General features: G+C 43.6%; 1 protein-coding gene across 2 annotated transcripts in view; it reads right to left on the bottom strand.

The window, feature by feature from the left end:
- The window catches only part of LOC124606399 (homeobox-leucine zipper protein HOX24-like), a 653,808-nt gene that overhangs the window by 117,896 nt on the left and 517,443 nt on the right, over window positions 1-18,469 (bottom strand). Inside the window, exon 1 of one of the 2 annotated variants that reach the window (XM_047138389.1) lies at window positions 1,978-2,138. The exons of the other annotated variant lie outside the window; for it this stretch is intronic. The gene's annotated coding sequence lies outside the window, so the exon portion shown is untranslated. Of the gene's footprint in view, window positions 1-1,977; window positions 2,139-18,469 lie in introns of those variants that run through there. 2 annotated transcript variants of the gene reach the window in all.

The raw sequence follows: 18,469 nt of genomic DNA, 5'->3' as shown, positions 1-18,469 counted from the left end.
CTATGCAGTACTCGGCGTTCAGGCATTAGGCGGCTGTGGCGGGGTGGAGCGGGTCACGAACAATGGGTGCTGTCGACAGTTAAAAATTGCGCATTCAGAAGGTCATAAATGCGTAGTGTCACAATTATGACCCAAATTTTTACGTCGAATCGACTGCTGGGGCTGATATCTTGCTCGTATCCTTTTCTCTCCTCATACGCTGCCCAGTCACTTAGTGTCGCCTGTCGTTTTCCAGTCCAGCTGTCGGACGGATCTTAGAATCTTTCCGACTGCAGATCGCTAGCTGGGGCATGAAGCGTTGCTTCTGGAGCAGTGACATATTTAATCCGGACAAAGCGAGGATGCCGACGGTTATTTATACTCGTTTTCTCAACGTACAAGTTTTAATAATAATAATAATAACAATAACATTAACAGATGCAAGATAGAATAGCCTCTCCAGAGCCAAATTATGATACTATCTGCCTATATTACAAGCCATATTAATCCCTTCTCTATCACAGCTAACGAGCGTGAGTTAATTTAACATTCATCATTGACAGTCTTCTTATTTACGTTCGGACATGAGCAGGATTTGTTTTTTGAGTTTAAATTGTGTTAGAAAGGATCCCCTCCGGCACTCATATACCGTAAAAACCACATCAAATTAGGACATATTTAGAAAATACACTCGACATATCAATAATCGCTTTTCTTCTATGCCACGCTGAACCCGATCACTTCGCGAACTGATTCTTACTACACTACTACGGGACACAGCAACTGCCCTATCAGCAGCGTGCAACACAGTCAGTGAATACTTCAGTATTGTTAGTCAAAGATCTGCCAGAAATAACGCATTACTCACCAGACATGCAAATAACCGAAAAAAATATCAAACATCCCACATTCTCGGTGTGTGACAATACTGAAATCTCACACAATGGCTTAAAGAGCATTCTGCAACAGGCTCTCAAACAGACCGGCCTGCTCTCTGAAACTGGCAATGTATGATACTGATCCTTGTCTGCCAATAAGTTTTTCATAGTTAATCTTTGTAACAGTAGACGGCATACCTTGTCTCGCGCGCCAAGAGCATTTTGGATTACGGTCGTGTTTCGCGAATGAGGCTTCGATCGAACACAAATCCTACAGCGCACAGTCTGACATCATTCCTATAAAGTTGGGTAGCCATACAGTAAATAATTTTCCTTTCAAATGATAGAGCGCAGCGATCAGTCGTCCTTTTCTTTCAGGTTTTATTAGGCAAATCTAGATTTTGGCTGGTGCCCAGCCATTACCAATGCACTGTTTCATGGTATCAATGGATAGGGCGCTTATATCGCAGTCAGTTCGTTCGAGACAGAAGCCCGGACAACAGGAGACTGACGTACTAGGACTTGTATTGATACTATGAAATAGTTCATTGATAATGGCTAGGCAGTAGCCAAAATGTAGATTTGCTAATAAAACCTTGAAAGAAAAGGACGACTGATTGCTGTGCTCTATCACTTGAAAGTCATATCGCAGTCATTGAGCGCACCCACGTTCCTAATGGAATGTAACGTTTTTTCCATCTACTCTGGCTCAAGCAGTGAAAGTTTAACTTCAAAAAATGTTCAGATGTGTGTGAAATCTTATGGGACTTAACTGCCAAGGTCATCAGTCCCTAAGCTTACACACTACTTAACCTAAATTATCCTATGGACAAGCACACCCACCCATGCCCGAGGGAGGACTCGAACCTCCGCCGGGATCAGCCGCACAGCCCATGACTGCAGCGCCTAAGACCGCTCGGCTAACCCCGTGCGGCAAAGTTGAACTATAACCACCCTGTTTCTTTGTTGAGTGTAGGTGACCGAGATGAGAACATGCAGAGTCTTAGTGTCGTGTTTGTGTTGATGAGATGAGAGAGAGAGAGAGAGAGAGAGAGAGAGAGAGAGAGAGAGAGAGGTGGGGGAGGGGGGTGAGATTATGAAATCTGGTGTCGTGACATACCCTGCTCCTCTGGAAAACCACCGAGGGATCAGCCGAACCTCAACGGCCCCATCCGCCGGAAGCGTCACCACCGTCAACAGTCTTCAATGAACGAGGCATTGTCACGGACACCACCGCAGTGCGAGACCGGTAGAGCTGTCCCGTGCAGAGCCGAGGCCAAAAATAGCGACTCCAGTTGCCGGGCGAGAGTTCGCGCTTGCCGCAACGCGCATTAGTAGAAAGCAGTCGCCTTATGATTCTTGTGGAAGAGAGAGGGGAGGGAAGGGCTACTGGGAGTGGGAGGGGGGATACAGCTGAAGGTCAGTAGATGCGGGCAGCTGTGCTGTTACAGCGCAACACAACAGTCTACCGCAGCCGTGCCGCCAGCACGTGGCAGGCGCCTCAGCACTTTGCTCCGTGACGTGAGCTCCCGCCAGTGCACTCAGTGATGGTGCGATGTGAAGCAGTTTGTTTGATGTGACTTCATATCCGCTCTTTTTCTTCCGCTATTCTGCAGCTATTTCATAAATACGTTCGAGGAGACACTTCCTTTTGTGGTCTTCAGCCCGAAGACTGATTTGGTGCAGCTCTCCGAGCTAGTCTATCCTGCACAGGCCTCTTTCTCTCCGCGTAACTACCGCAACCTGCATCTTTTTTAACCCGGTTACAGTAGTCAAACTTGGTCCCCCTCTACAAATAATTTTTTTCCATAAAAAAGGGGAAAAATGCATGATGGACACTGTGTATTTTGCGAACATATTTTGTGACTGCTTCAAAACATATGGTGCGCAATGGAAGTTTGTTTTGTGACCAAACGAAAGTGTTTAGTAATGCAAGCCAATGTAATGTGATTTTAAAAATACAACCAGAATTAGGAATATGATTTGTAGGAGGAAAACTATGAAAAAAATATATGAGACGGACATTTCAGGGCAACTTGGTGATAAATCAAAGCATTATATTTCTTTGACGAAACCACGAAAGCCATCTGACGATGAACTGTACAAATTCGAATCCGGTAACGGGACTTTTTTGTATACAGTAACCCAAAACCAATTTTTTTGTGGCTGGTTGCTGTCCACCATCAACAATTTATCTCTCTACAATTTTAATTTCGTCCCCCCTTTTCCGCAAAACTCCCCCCCCCCCCACCCCCACTCCGTCCCTCGTTCCCTCCCTCCCCTGACGATTCCTTGATTCCTCAGAAGGCGTCCTATAGAGAGATCACTTCTTTTAGTCAAGTTGTGACTAAAATTTAGTTTCTCCTTTATTCGGTTCACTATCTCATCATCATACCCATGTAATATTCAGCACCACATTTCAAAATATTCTGCTTCGTTCTTATGCCAACTGTTTATTCTCCACGTTTCACATCTGTAGGTTAAACTCCAGACAAATACCGTCAGGAAAGACTTCCTAATTCGATGTTGACAAAAACTTCTTTCTTCTCAGGAACGCTTTTCTTATATTGGCAGTCTACGTTTTATTCTCACTACTTCGGACACTGTCATTTATTTTGCTCATCAACTAGCAAAACTCACCGACTACTTTTAATTTACCGTTGATGATATTCATCTTATAACCTCTTTCCATGATACTATCCATCCAGTCAATTCATCTTTAACTCCTTTGCCGCCTCTGTCATAATTACATTGCAATCGGTAAACGTCAAAATTTCCATTTCTTCTAACTGAACCGTAATTCCCTTTACATATTCCTCTTTGGTTCCTGGACTCCTTATTCGTTGAACAGACTGAATAGCCTTCGGGAGAGGCTACAGTTACTCCTCATTTCCTTATCTTTCATCTTCATCGAGTCATAACTGCTGTCCGGTTTTTGTACGAGTTGCAGACAACCTTGCTTTTTCTGTACCATGATTGAGCGGTTTGTTTCTAAACTGAAGAGACGCATTTGCTGCAGTTGGTGCTATTGTTATGGAATGTTATCCGATACAATTGTACCCGCTAGCACTCAAATACAAACAAACCATCGTCCAGTACAGGAATAAAAATGAGCTCATAATGTGAAGAGGTGAAAGAAGAAGGGAGCTTGGGGTTTAGTGCCCCTTGATGGCGAGCTTATTAGATATGAATCACATGCTCGGATAGGAGAAAGTGAGGAAGGAAATCTGCCGTGTCCTCCTGAACAGAAACCATACCCGCATTTCCCTTAAGTGATTTAGGGCAACCATAGATCATCTAAATCTGGGCGGCTGGACTTGAATTTGAGCCCACAAACGCGAAATACAGCAATCGATGTTAGTGTGTCTGTATACTGAGCAAACAGTTAGGGAAACAAATGAGAAATTTGCACAAGGCACTGAAGTTCCCAGAGAATGTAATCTTTGAGACTTGCCGATGACATTTTACTTCTGTGAGAGATGGTAAAGGACTTGAAAGAGCGTGTGAATGGAATGGATAGTGTCTTGAAAAGAGGGTGTGGGATGAACGTCAACGAAAGTAAAATAAGGATTATATAATGTAGGAAACTATATTAGGCGACGCTAGGAAATTAGATTAGTAAATGAGACGCAAAAGTAGCAGGTGAGTTTTATTATTTGGGCAGCACAGTAACTGAGGACGGCCGAGGTAGGAGGGATATAAAATGCAGATGGCAATATCACGACAAGCATCTCTGAAAAAGAGAAATTTGATAACACTAACACAAATTTAAATGTTAAGAAGTCTTTTCTGAAGGTGTTATTCTGGTGTGCAGCCTGGTGCAGCATTGGAACATGGTCAATAAACAGTTGAGACACAAAGATAATCTAATCTTCTGAAATGTGGCGCTGTAAGTGAACGCTACAGATTAGATGGGTAGGGAAATGACTAATGAGGACATACTGCATCGAATAAACGGCGGGCAGATGAATTTAATAACTTAACTGAAAGAATGGATCGGTTGATAGGACATGTCCTGAAGCGTCAGTGAATAGTGAAGTTGGTAATGTAGGGAAGTGTGTGTCAAGGAGGAACGACAGAAGTTGCAGAGGGAGACAAACCACACACCACAGTCGAGGTAGCAAACGCACACGTGGTGGCGTAGGAAATTTTCAGTGGCAGCATTTGACCGTCAAGGGAGGAGAGGTGGTGGTATACAGTTGCTGATCAACAGACTTTGTGCCTATGTCCTGGATTAAATTCCAAACCTCTCCACAGTGTATCATTGAGTGCGGGCACGTGGAACTATTGATACCCGCCAGGGTAGCCGAGACCGCTAACGCGCTGCTTCCTGGACTCGCGTAGGCGCGCCGGCCCCGGATCGAATCCGCCCGGCGGATTAACGACGAAGGCCGGTGTGCCGGTCAGCTTGGATGTGGTTTTTAGGCGGTTTTCCACATCCCGCTAGGTGAATGCTGGGCTGGTCCCCACGTTCCGGCTCTGTTACACGCGTCGCAGACATTTGGAACACGTTCGCACTACTTCACGAATTACACTAGATGCAGACAGCTTGGGTACACTGACTCCATCCCTAGGGGTACGGGGTGGCGGCAAATCCGTTCTAACCACGCCGACCCTGCGATCGCTGCGGGACTATGGCGCAAGCGAAAGAAGTAGACGTGGAACTGTTGATGGTGATCTATTGGTGGAGGGAGCATTAAGTTAGGTAAATCTTTTGGTGCTATTTGAGACGAGAAGGCTATAAGCCGACACGGAGCTATCGTCTCCCTTCTCTCATCAATGAGCTACACAGAAAGACATTGCACTATACATGCAGCCAATACCGTCCTCTACACTCAAAATAAACTTAAGATCCAACTCACACACACCGCTAACAACAGGGCCCTTTTCGATTAGACGGCTGGATATACCAATTCCCCTCCCCGACACACACACCTATTTTTCCATAAACATTAACATACGACTCAGTCTTTGGTTCAAATGGCTCTGAGCACTATGGGACTTAACATCTGAGGTCATCAGTCCCCTAGAACTTAGAACTACTTAAACCTAACTAACCTAACGACATCACACACATCCATGCCCGAGGCAGGATTCGAACTTGCGACTGAAGAGAATCGTTCAACGTGGCAGGAGTACAATCCTTCCGCAAATTGCTGCAGATTTTAATGCTCTGCCATCAACAACTGTTAGTGTGCGAATAATTCAATGAAACATCGCCGATATGGACTTCCGGAACCGAAGGCTCATTCGTGTACCCTTGATGAGTGCACGACACAAAGCTTTACGCCTTGCCTGGGCCCGTCAACACCGACATTGGACTGTTGATGACTGGAAACTTGTTGCCTGGTCGGACGAGTCTCGTTTCAAATTGTATCGAGCGGATGGACGTGTACGGGTACGAAGACAGCCTAATGAATTCATGGACCCTGCATACCAGTAGGGTCTGTTCAAGCTGGTGGAGGCTCTATAATGGTGTGGAGCGTGTGCAGTTGGAGTGACATGGGACCCCTAATACGCCTAAATACGATTCTGACAGGTGAAACGTACGTAAGTATCCTGTCTGATCACCTGCATCCATTCACATTCATTGTGCATTCTGACGGACTTGGAAAATTCCAAAAGGACAATGCGACCTCCCACACATCCAGAATTGCTAGAAAGTGGCTGCAGGAACACTCTTCTCAGTTGAAGAACTTGCGCTGGCCACCAAAGTCCCCACACAACAACATTATTGAGCATACCTCGGATGACTTGCAACGTGCTGTTCAGAAGAGGTCTCCATTCCCTCATACTCTTACGGATTTGTGGACAGCCCTGCAGGATTTATGGTGTCAGTTCCCTGCAGCACTACTTCAGACATAAGTCGAGTCCATGCCACGTCATGCTGTGGCATTTCTGCGTGCTCGCGGGGCCCTACACGATATCAGGCAAATGTAACAGTTTCTTTGCCTCTTCAGTGTACGTAGAAAATAACAGCGGTCCTATGACACCTCTGACGATACCTTTGCTCTGATAAACGCTCGCCGTCTAGGGCAACATACCGGGCACTGTTGTACCCTAGCACCCGTCAGTCCTCAGTAGCACCTGTTTGAAAACACTGAAAGGGGAGACGTGACAACTGCACATTCCTTTACGAAATAGGGCACTGCTTTAGGTATCAATTTACATGGCTGCTCTGAATTGGCTGTCTGATGATCTAAGGCGGTCACCGTTAATAGAGGCAACCGGTAGGCGTAATGTCTCGCGTTGCGGAGAGCCACACTCCGAGCTGCTCGGCCTAAAGTTCGTCTACTCTCTTATCAAAACAGGGGTATCCTAATGACGCACCTGATTCTGAGAGCGAATCTGCAACATCCTGGGCGGAAAAGCTTCCGTTTCTACCATAAGTTTCGCAGTCGTATTAATTTTCTCGCCAGCGTGGTAAAAAAAGCCTGTTCGTTTACAGGCAAGGAGAAGTTAACAGGCACACATTGACAACCATTGACTGGTTACTGTCGATCAGCTATTAAAGAACCTATATCTCATATGTAATTTCCTGGAAACAGCTGTTGAATCTAAATGCATCTTAATATCGTGTTCACTCTTTCACCACGACAGCATTTGCTGTGATCATGCCAAATGATGTAATCACGTTGTCATAAGTCGGTGATTTTTATTTTTTTTCCAGTAATGACTTTCGTGTAATTTGACCATCCTCTGATGCCTTCATTCGTCTTTAGTGTAAGGTGCTTGAGTTAACACTACGTTGTATGCCGTATCGTGGAAAGACAACAGAAAGCAGAACTTAACTGAGAAGATATTGACTGCATGATACTGTGTCAGTTGGTGCCGAGTGAAAAACAGAAGATGGTAACTTAGCGGAATTTTACTGTCTCGTGTTTTGGCATCGTTCAATCTGTGTGTTCCGATCTCATTTCTGCCATCCAGATCTTGTTTTTACATGTTTGTCCCAAATTACTTACGGTGAAATCTAGGATCCTCCGTCCTTCAGCTGATGGTCGATTTTTTCCATTACCCTTGACCATCTGAACGACAAGTTCTGTAAATAAATAGATTCGATTGAGAAATGATTTTTTTTACGTTCTGAATTACTGTCCCTCCTTCCCTACATCTTTATGGATCAAGGCTAGCGGTGTAGCCACGCGGTCTGAGGCACCTCCCGTCGGAGGTTCGAGTCCTCCCTCGGGCATGGGTGTGTGGGTGTGTGTGTGTGTGTGTGTGTGTGTGTGTGTGTGTGTGTGTGTGTGTGTTGTCCTTAGCGTAAATTAGTTTAAGTTAGATTAAGAAGTGTGTAAGCTTTGGGACTGATGACCTTAGCAGTTTGGTCCCATGAGAACTGACCACAAATTTCCAAATTTTTTCCAACAACGAAACATCTGTTTATCAACGTCTCTACAGCAACTTTTGTTCCTGAGTATTGTTCTCAGTGTTACAAACAAGAGGTTAATTAACAGTGTACAGTATAGTACACAACAGAAGAGTACAAAACTTAGCAGTTAATTTCTTATTGTTACCTGGCATGATATTTCAACCTATAGAAAAACTTTAAGACTTTGGCAAAGAAAACGAAGGACAATGTCTGTTTACAGTTACGGAGTATATTTTCTTTTGTAAGCGCTAAGAATAATGTTATCTTAAACTTTCCACCTACATTTCTTTATCGCATTTGAACACATTTTTCTTCGTTTAAAACGTAATCTTCTCTATAACTAAACCAAAGTAGTTCATCTACTTTGTAGCAAATAAACTCTTTATTTGAGTGATACCGCTAGTAATTATCTTTTTAGCAAACCTCCTACCTGAATTAAAATTATCGTCGATAATTCAATTTTCGCCAGATAAATAATTTGAATACCTTGGTTGCGGCTTAGAGTATGATTATGATATACAAAATAAAATGAACATGTTGTACACGATACGTCGAAGTCAGCGGACTCCTAAAAACAAAAAGATGCAAGGAAACCCAAATATCGGTTAGTTTTCCGACAGTGTTATCTGAGACTTGGGTTTCGAGAAACAATAAGGACATATTCAAAGCGCAGAAATGAAATTTTAAGAGCTACCGAAGGCCGTAAAGGGACACTTGAAATCAGAAATAGCAACAGTAGGAAGTAGCTGCCGATGGATAGTGAAAGGAGAGTTAAAAGACAAAAACTCTGAATAAAACAAGACATTGCAATGAACACTACAGAAAATTTATACAGAAAGACTGTCAATAAAGTTTTAAAAAATCAAGCCAAAGGAAAGAAACATATTCTCATACCACGGAAGCAATGCAGACTGTCACCGGAAATAAACTAATACAGAAATGAAGAAGAAAGAGGAAGAAGAACACACTAGAATTTATTTTAAATGATTCACGTGACATGTACACGTCAAAAGACGTTTTATAGTTTTTACCATAAACTAGGAAAGCCATCTTCTAATACCTTCAAAGAACTGATCAGAACTATTACCGTTCTCTGTCTTGAGTAGACAGTTTTACAAGACGTGACACGACGTACAGTACTACCTCATTACACCAAATTTTAATGACATTTTCTCTCTGTAGGAATTCACCAATGGGGTATTTTTATATTTTCCCAATTATTTTAGTTAATTGAGTAGTAAGTGCTCTCTTTAAGTGTTTTGCCTCATTTCATTTCTCATAATCCTTCCGCTCGATTTATTCGGTTCAACATATTCTCTCGCTTTTTACTATGTGTATTTTCTATTTGAATAACAACTCATCCAATGCATTTTGAAAATAACTTCTCTTGTACATTTTTTGTTCTAACGTCTCGTACGTCTAGTCTTTGAAGTTGTACATGTACATTTTTACAGAATCTCGAATAGAATGTATGATTTTTTAGATGAAGTGAGTAGTCATCATATGAGTTCTTTAAAAACTGTCCTAGCTCTGTGCAAATGCCATAGAGTGTGCTGTCAAAATCCATTACATGACTGTGTAAGCATGAAATTAACACTGACTTATGATGATATATAATTCAGTTCGAGAATACCAGCTTCAACTCGTTTTTAAGTAATCTATAGGACTAACACAATATCAGTCGAATGTGGGTACGCATAAAATCAAACATGAATTTCATAGTAGTCTTGTGCACCGCGGAGACTATATTTCACAGGGAATAACTTGTTTTAAAGAAATTAACAAAGGACACGAAAACAGTTCATTTGAATGTGGTTGAAGACTATTTCCGTACATAACTGAACTAAAATTATCAATTAAATGTAAGTGGGTTATACTTTTTGTGGGCATTAGAGGGGAAAAAGTGGCCGCGTAACACAAAACTGAATTCGTTTATTAGGGAAACAGCCCCTCCCTAAACGAAAGGAATGAAATTCCATGGCTACATATTCAGACTCAGAAATCTACAGGTCTTGCAGAATTCCCTCCGATCACGATAGTTTTCCTGTGTAATAGTGCCAGAATCATACGTGACGCTAATAGTATTGTGCTACGGGGAGTTTTGCTCATTGGTGAGCCGAATATCGCCTTAACATTTCCAGATCCGGAACCGTGTTTCCTTCATGGTCGGCTAACTCTCTCGTCAGTAGAAAGTATACACCGAAGGTCGCTCCTTCAGTCGTAAAAACGCTTTTCTTATTTGTCTGTGCCGGTTTAATTTCTTTCACAACCGTCGCGAAACTGATCTACAGCAGTTCCACCGAAGCAGGCTGGGTAGCACTGAAGAGGCTGCGAGCTTCTCTGAAACTGCCCATGTAGAATGTTTCTCATTGCGGGTCGTATTACGGTTTCTTCTAGTTAACGAGTGAGAGCAACGAAAACACTCCCAATCAGTTACGAACCACTACTATTTTTATTTATTCTACAGCGCGGTTCTACGAAACCAAAAACTGTTAGACGTTCTTCAATTCTGTCTCATCTGCGACATGTATTCCCCTGATGATCTCTGCGACTGAATTTCATACTTTTAAACAAACATTTGGGTTACCAAGCGTTTCCGTTGTTTTACCATACGGTCCCTGTCACCTTCACAAATATAGTTATCCGCAGGGTTCTTCCCATTATGTTCATGAGATGGACGTTAGGCGAAGTAGCATGTGAAAGTACTCAATAACGAAAACTTCCAGCGGTGTACTTTGGTTTTGAATCATTTTGTTAACTGATATTCTTGACTCGAGGCACGTTAAACGTCCCACTAAATCTCAACGTGATTTAGTAAAACATGCTCTGGACCTGCTGTACAAATCTTTTTCCCTCGCTGTTCAAGGCTATATATGCCAGGTCAGTGACGTCACATCTGCCAATGTTTTTATTTTTGTACGAGTAGTTTAGTACCAACGTAAATCACGCCATGCTACTGCTTTTTGGCTGGTGAAAGAGGCCGTGCCTTGTACTGCTGTAAACTAACGTGTGCATCTTCGCAGGAGCTCTTAGTTCACAACTGAACACAAGCAATCTGAAGAAGCTTATGCTTATTCACGGGTTCAGCATTTAAAATCAGTGGTTTTGTGAAGTGATTTCGAGAATTTGTAAGGATTCTTCTTCAGATGTCTTCTAACTCTATTTAGTCAACGTCTATTACATTTTCTCTCATTAATCAAACAAATATGCAGCCCTTATTTCTACATATCCCTATATTTCCTCTTCATGATGTGCGACAGGGACCCCAACACATTCGGGTCGTAGTACGGTTCAGTTCCGTTACGAATTTGGTTGTTGTCTCTTTAACAAGTGGACAATGTTGTCTCAGTATACAGGGTGAAAGGTATTAGAACCGACAAACTCTGCGCGGTTCTAGGGGACATCAAAACAAATACTTTTCCCTAATGTCATTTTTTTCCTATGAGGATTATTTAAACCGGTGGAGGCCTTCAGTTGAAGGCAATTGCTGTCGACCAGTGTAGTAGTGCATTGTCTGTGTTTACTAATGGAACGATTCACCTGGATTGAGTACACTGACATGGTTGGTGCGTACTACGTAGCGGACCACAACATACGAGCCGCACAGCGGGTATATCAACAACAGTATCCTAATCGCCGTATCCCGCATCATACGACCTTTGCTGCTGTGTACAAACGTCCGCGTGAGACAGCGTCATTTAGAGATTACCTGGACAGGGACGCAGTTTCACGGTAAGAACGCTGCAAGGCGAGGAAGCTGTCTTGCAGTATGTGGAGTGGGATCCTTCAATGAGCACTCGTGCAATTGCACGTAACATGGGGACGAATCAGACGAATGTAAGAACAGTATTTCGATGGCAATTGTTACGTCCACAACCTGGAACCAGTTGATTATCCACCCAGACCACAGTTTTCGAAGTGGTATCTGGAACAGTGTGAAATGCATCCTACATTTCCATCCTCTGTGTTGTTTACCCCGAAGTAACGTTCGGGCGTGATGGAGTCTTCAACATGCACAATTCGCAAGTTTGGAGTGAGGATAACCCACATGCCATAGTTACTAGCGCTCATAAAGTGCGGTCCTTCGTTAATGTGTGGGTCGGTGTTGTTGGGGACTGTTTAATTCGGCCGTATCTGTTACTTAGGCCATTAAATGGCAGGCACTACTACAATTTTCTCCCCAGAGCATTGCCAGAATTGCTGGAAGACGTCTCACTCCCTACAAGACAACTCATGTGGTTCCAACATGACGGGGCGCCGGCACATTTCAGTCGTAGTGTGCATCGATTCCTGGACCGACGGTTCCCAGAAACGTGGATTGGCAGAAGTGGTACTGTACCATGGCCTGCTCGAACCCCAGATATGTCCCCTCTGGACTTTTTTGTGTGGGAGAGATGCGCAACCTTGTTTATGCAACTCCTGTTGCATCAGAAGAGGATCTGGTTGCCCGGATAGTAGCAGCAGCAGGAACAATTCAGGATACTCCTGGGGTTTTTACCCGTGTCAGATAGAACATGATCCGACGGTGTAATCTTTGTTTACGGGTCAATGGAGGATTTTTTGAAAATCTATTGTAATTGAAATTGGGTTGTGTTAATGCGTTGTCTCTTGGTCATAAAAAATGGAAAAGTATTTGTTGGTTTAATTAATTTGCCGCCAGGGAAATCGTCCTCTACCGGTTTAAATATTCCTCATAGGAAGAAGTGACATAGGGAAAAGTATTTGTTTTGAGGTCCACTACAACCTCCCCGAGTTTGTCGGTTTAAATACTTTTCACCCTGTATAATAACGAACTGAAGTCTGCCACTTCGTTATTCATAGGCATGACATGAGTGACTCCAGTTATCGTATCACAAAGAGCTACTGCATTTCTTTCTATTTATAAAGAGCTCGTTTTTCAGTTAATTTGTATTTACAGTCGGTTACCGGTATTTTCATGAGTAAAGAATCTTGTCAGGATCTGATCAGACACAATGCATGTTCCATCAAGTAAGATAGTCTTACCTGCGAAACGTGTGATGCTACAGCAAACTTTACGGACGGAAACGACTCTCCCTCTCCCTCTCTTGCATTTCTAACACAAGAACTATCTTCGTGTTTGTTGATGACTCGAATATCATTCCGAATTTTGCATAGTAAAAAATTCTCAGTACGCCCACAAAATGGTTCAAATGGCTCTGAGCACTATGGGACTTAACATCTTAGGTGATCAGTCCCCTAGAACTTAGAACTACTTAAACCTAACTAACCTAAGGACATGGCACACATCCATGCCAGAGGCAGGATTCGAACCTGCGTCCGTAGCAGTTCCGCGGTTCCGGACTGCAGCGCCTAGAACCGCACGGTCACCACGGCCGGCTAGTTCGCCCACAGATCTTAGTAAATATCTCATGCTGAATGGAAAGATTTTACTAAGTTAAAAATTATGTAATTGGGTTGTTTAGTTCCAGTCAGGATAATGTTTATGGAGGATAATTGTTATCATCGCGATGATCGTTTTATCCCAAATAGTAAGTGCCTGACTATAAATTCGGGGTTTAATCCCCAGTCGGCGCTTAGATTTATTTTCTATCACGTTAATATTTGACAATGATTAGCGCGCGGGAAAAATGCCGAGTTGCACCATTGTTCAGAGGTCGAGGTAAACTGAAGTTCCTGTGTAAGTGGTGGCTATGTAAGTAAAAGGAAGACAAAAGCGTACCACCTCCAACAGCACCACGCCTAGTAAAGCATTAAAGTATTCAAGTATTTAAACTAACTTCGGGTTGTTGGGAGCTATTTTGAACCAGTATGTTGTAGAGTGGAAGAGGCAGACGTGGAACGGCGGTGGACGACGACAGGAGTAGCTGGCGTAATGAGGCCACATGAGTGGTACAACTCAAGCACTTATTGTGAACATCTTTCCGTCTGAGAAACTCTGGAGTACTGGTGTGCGCGTTTCGAAACAAAGGCCGAGGTCATGGTTATGCAACAGCGTATTGTGTGTTACAAGTAGGCCTACATGTAGACACTTTCTGCGTCCAGTCACCTTCACTGAAAAGCTCACCGATCGTCGTGCCTGCACGAAAAGGCGGACAGCGTCTGCAAGACAACTCGTATATGACTCAGTACAGGGCCGTTTCTGCCATTAAGCAAGAACAGGCGGCCGCCTAGGATGGCAAAATTTTAGGGGCGGCAAAGGGCGATCAAAATTAATTTTAAAATCCGACAGCGTACGAACTGAGCAAATGAGAAGGGGAAAATCCTGTTTTAAAGGAACTGAGGACAAGGCTTGAAAACAGAGGATTATCCTCAGCAAATGAGAACGTATGGTCACCTTAGTTTATTGAAAGTATAGTAGGAGATTTGCATAGTTATCCCGTTGGATGTTGATGGTGGCGGGTGGCAAGGGGGGGGGGGGGGGATTATCGGGGAGACCGATGGTAATAAAAAGGAGTGGGTGTAATTTTTCAGTTCGCGCCTAGGGCGGCAAAACACCTAGAACCGGTCCTGACTCAGTGGTCTCGCTGGTGCATTTCCTTTTGATGGATTGGGTCTTATCGTTCACTGGAGTGAAGCAGGCAGTAAGCTACAGGAGTGTGTCTAGGACGAATTTAACATCACATAATCGAAGTGACAGACAAACGGTAGTTTCACTTCGTTACAGAGTTACATTTCTCATCGCGTATGTCGTATGAGCATGGTGCTTCGAGCTGTCAATGCTCGTAAGAGAAGGAAACATCTGGAACGTAAATTCATGTGCATGAAGACCTAAGTGACAGCGACAAGGAGGTGGAATAACAACGCACTGCTCTTCCAACATACGTGCAGCGATCATGGGCGGAAATTTTTTTGTCGCGTGGGAATGAAACTAATATGTCGGAGCAAGAAGAAGATCGCGACTCAACCGAAGAAAGACACCGCCGATACCCTGCGCACGTCTGGAGTTTGTGAGGTTAGCTTCTAGCGCGGGGTTGGTTTCCAATGGCGAAACGGGACGTCCGCGACCTATCAGATCAGCTCTGAAAGAACTCAAGCGTCCCATACAGCTCTGAAAATATCAAATTCGAGGGGGAAGAGCCCCATAAGGAATGTGGTAAAGATGTACATTACTCGCCATTAAAATTGCTACACCAAGAAATGCAAATGACAAACGGGTATTCATTGGACAAATATATTATACTAGAACTGACATGTGATTACATTTTCACGCAATTTGGGTGCATAGATCCCGAGAAATCAGTACCGAGAAGAACCGCCTCTTGCCGTAATAACGGCTTTTATACGCCTGGGCATTGAGTCAAGCAGAGCTTGGATGGCGTGTGCAGGTACAGCAGCCCATGCAGCTTCAGCTCCCTCCTAATCCGTTAATGTGGGCTAGTAAAATACCTTCTAAACTACCGTCAGAGGAGAATATCACATCTCTTCCTCTCTATCTGCGACGTCTAGTCATGTGACGAATATTATTAAAGCTCACTTCCAAGAAATTATAGGGGTAGAAGGAAACGCAGTACAGTATATAAGAAGTCAAATTGAGATGCTACTGCTCTTACCTCTCTCGACGTAGAGAAAGCCTACGAACGTGTCTGGCATTCCGGTCTTCTTTTCAAATTCAAGACTTACACACTTCCAATTGACTACATACGCCATATTGCTTCTTTCCTATCTATTCGCCCATCCTTCGTCAATATTAACACTACCATAGATTTTTGGATAACATGGTTGTGGAGAGAAGCATCGATTCGTATGATTAATCAATAATTCAAGAACAGTCTTAATCGCATTTATTATTGTTATAATACCGCCAACCGGTTTCAACCGGACGTAGGGGTCATCTTCTGGGCGTTTAAACCATTGGTCGACTGCTGGTGATGTCACTCCTGTCTACATAACGGCAGGAAACTATCATAGTTTGTCGAACTAACCTCTCATAGTTTCCTGTCGTTATGTAGACAGGAGTGACACCACCAGCAGTCGACCAATGGTGTAAACGCCCAGAAGATGACCCCTACGTTCGGTTGAAACCGGTTGGTTGTCTTATAACAATAATAAATGCGATTAGGACTGTTCTTGAATTACTGATTAACACTACCAGTTCCCATACCAACCATCCAACTGCAGGTGTGCCTCAAGACTCCGTCGTCTCTCCTTTCTTTTATCTTTGTCACACTGCCCATATGTCCAAGCCACCTCCACCTGTCCACCTCCTTCAGTACGCTGATGGAAGAGCTTTTATCGCCCTCAGCCCTTCGCTCCATAAATGACAGTGATCCCTCCAACTTCTTTTCAGTCAGTTTACCTCGTGGTGTAACCAATAGCTCCTCAAGATCGATTCCTGCGAAATCCAGGCAATAATATTATGGGACGAACCACCAGCACCTTCCTCCTCACGACTGCCCAATCCAGTTAACTAATACACTAAAATATCTTGGACTATTCACAGACTGGCAATCGACACGGAAACCTCATCTACTAACCATCCAACAGAAAGCTCACAACAGACTTAAACCATTAAAACTACTAATTGGCCGAACTTGCTGACTGCAGCTCTCCACTGTCTTCCACACCTACAAAACCTTGATAGGACCAGTCCGCTCCTATGCGAATGTTGCATTGATATTCGCCCTACTAAGTTCTATAAGTCCCTTCAGATTCATGAGCGTCATGCACTCCGCCTAGCTTTCAGCATCTGTTTACCGTCTGCCATAGCCTTCTTTTACCATCTCATCAAAATCCCACCTCTCTTCACTCACGCTGAACACCTTCGGACAATGTACACCATCCCCAAACTCGACTTTAATAATCCTACTGTCTCCCCTCTAATTTCCAACCCGCTCCTCTACAGATACATCTCACCAACCCTACACCTGCACACCCTCCACATCCTCTCCCCAGCATTTCCCCATCCTACGACCTACAAATCCACCTCGCCAGTTCCACCTCATAAGGGCTCCCTTTTCCTTCTCTACCCGTTTTTCCGTTCGTCCTCTTTTCCTAATCCCCATTTCTTCTTTACATTGTGGTCTTAACGACACCCCCCCCCCCTCCGCCTACCCCCCACCCTCCCACAACTCCTACCTTCCTGTCTCCCAATATCCACTCCTTTTCCATTGATACTATCCATCAGCGTTCCATCCTTATACCCGCACCCTCCCACCCACCTCAACGCCAAACTTTCTCCACTTTCAACGACAGACAATCTTCCCTAAGGCAGATCCAGTTTTAGTGACACTGAAGTGCTTCTGTTTAAGATAAGTGTTTTACATCGCATCATGAGGGGAGAGGGGCAGTGAAGGTGCTTGTTCCTTGAATTTATGCACAAGTAGCGGAGCTTTCACGTAGATTTTCTTGTAACAGAAAGTTAATTTGTCCACATCAGGGTAAAATTATCGCATCTCTTCTGCAACTCTGTGACCGGCATTTGCAAGGCAAGTAACGTACAATACACTGGGGTAGAGAATTCGAAGGCCCTTGGCTGCTTTAGTCATGTATGTGTGAAGCACCATCTGTTACTACGAACAAAACGTCTCTGTTCACATTATCAGGCAACATACATGAACATTATTGAGCACATCAGGGATGCCTTGCAACATGCTGTTCAGAAGCACATCAGGGATGCCTTGCAACATGCTGTTCAGAAGAGATGTCCACCCCCTCGTTCTCTTACGGATTTAAGGACAGCCCTGCAGGACTCATGGTGTCAATTCCCTCCAGCACTACTTCAGACTTAACTCGAGTCCATGCCACGTCGTGTTGCGGCACTTCTGCGTGCTCGCGTGGGCCCTACACGATGTTAGACAGGTGTACCAGTTTGTTTGGCTCTTCAGTGTATGTCCTAAACAGTGTGTCGTACGATGATATAGTTTTGCAGTAGGCCTACATTTTATTGGTATATGTGGATACTGCCTGCAAAACGTGTTGCGAGTACAGTAAGTAGTAAGGAAGTAATAAATTAAAACTTCATATCTGATGCTGTTAGTTTTATTGCATGAACAGCGAAAAATAAACATTTTTCCCTTCATCATTTTGTAGGAGGTGTCAGCGACAAAAAAATTCAAAAATATTTGTAATTACGTGTAAAGTGTGTTGCAAGTCGCTAAGTTCTTTCATTTTCAAATACGGGATGAACGTATTTTGGGTAAATGGTGCGCTGCGCGTTACACTGCCAAAATTTAGATACACAGTTTCCTTCTAACTGTAATACTCCTATTAATGTGTTAAGCGCTTAGCATAAGATTATATCCCTTAGTACGCTGATTAT

The sequence above is a fragment of the Schistocerca americana genome, chromosome 1 (genome assembly GCF_021461395.2).
Source record: "Schistocerca americana isolate TAMUIC-IGC-003095 chromosome 1, iqSchAmer2.1, whole genome shotgun sequence".
NCBI lineage: Eukaryota > Metazoa > Arthropoda > Insecta > Orthoptera > Acrididae > Schistocerca > Schistocerca americana.
This window is presented reverse-complemented; position numbering and strand designations above follow the sequence as displayed.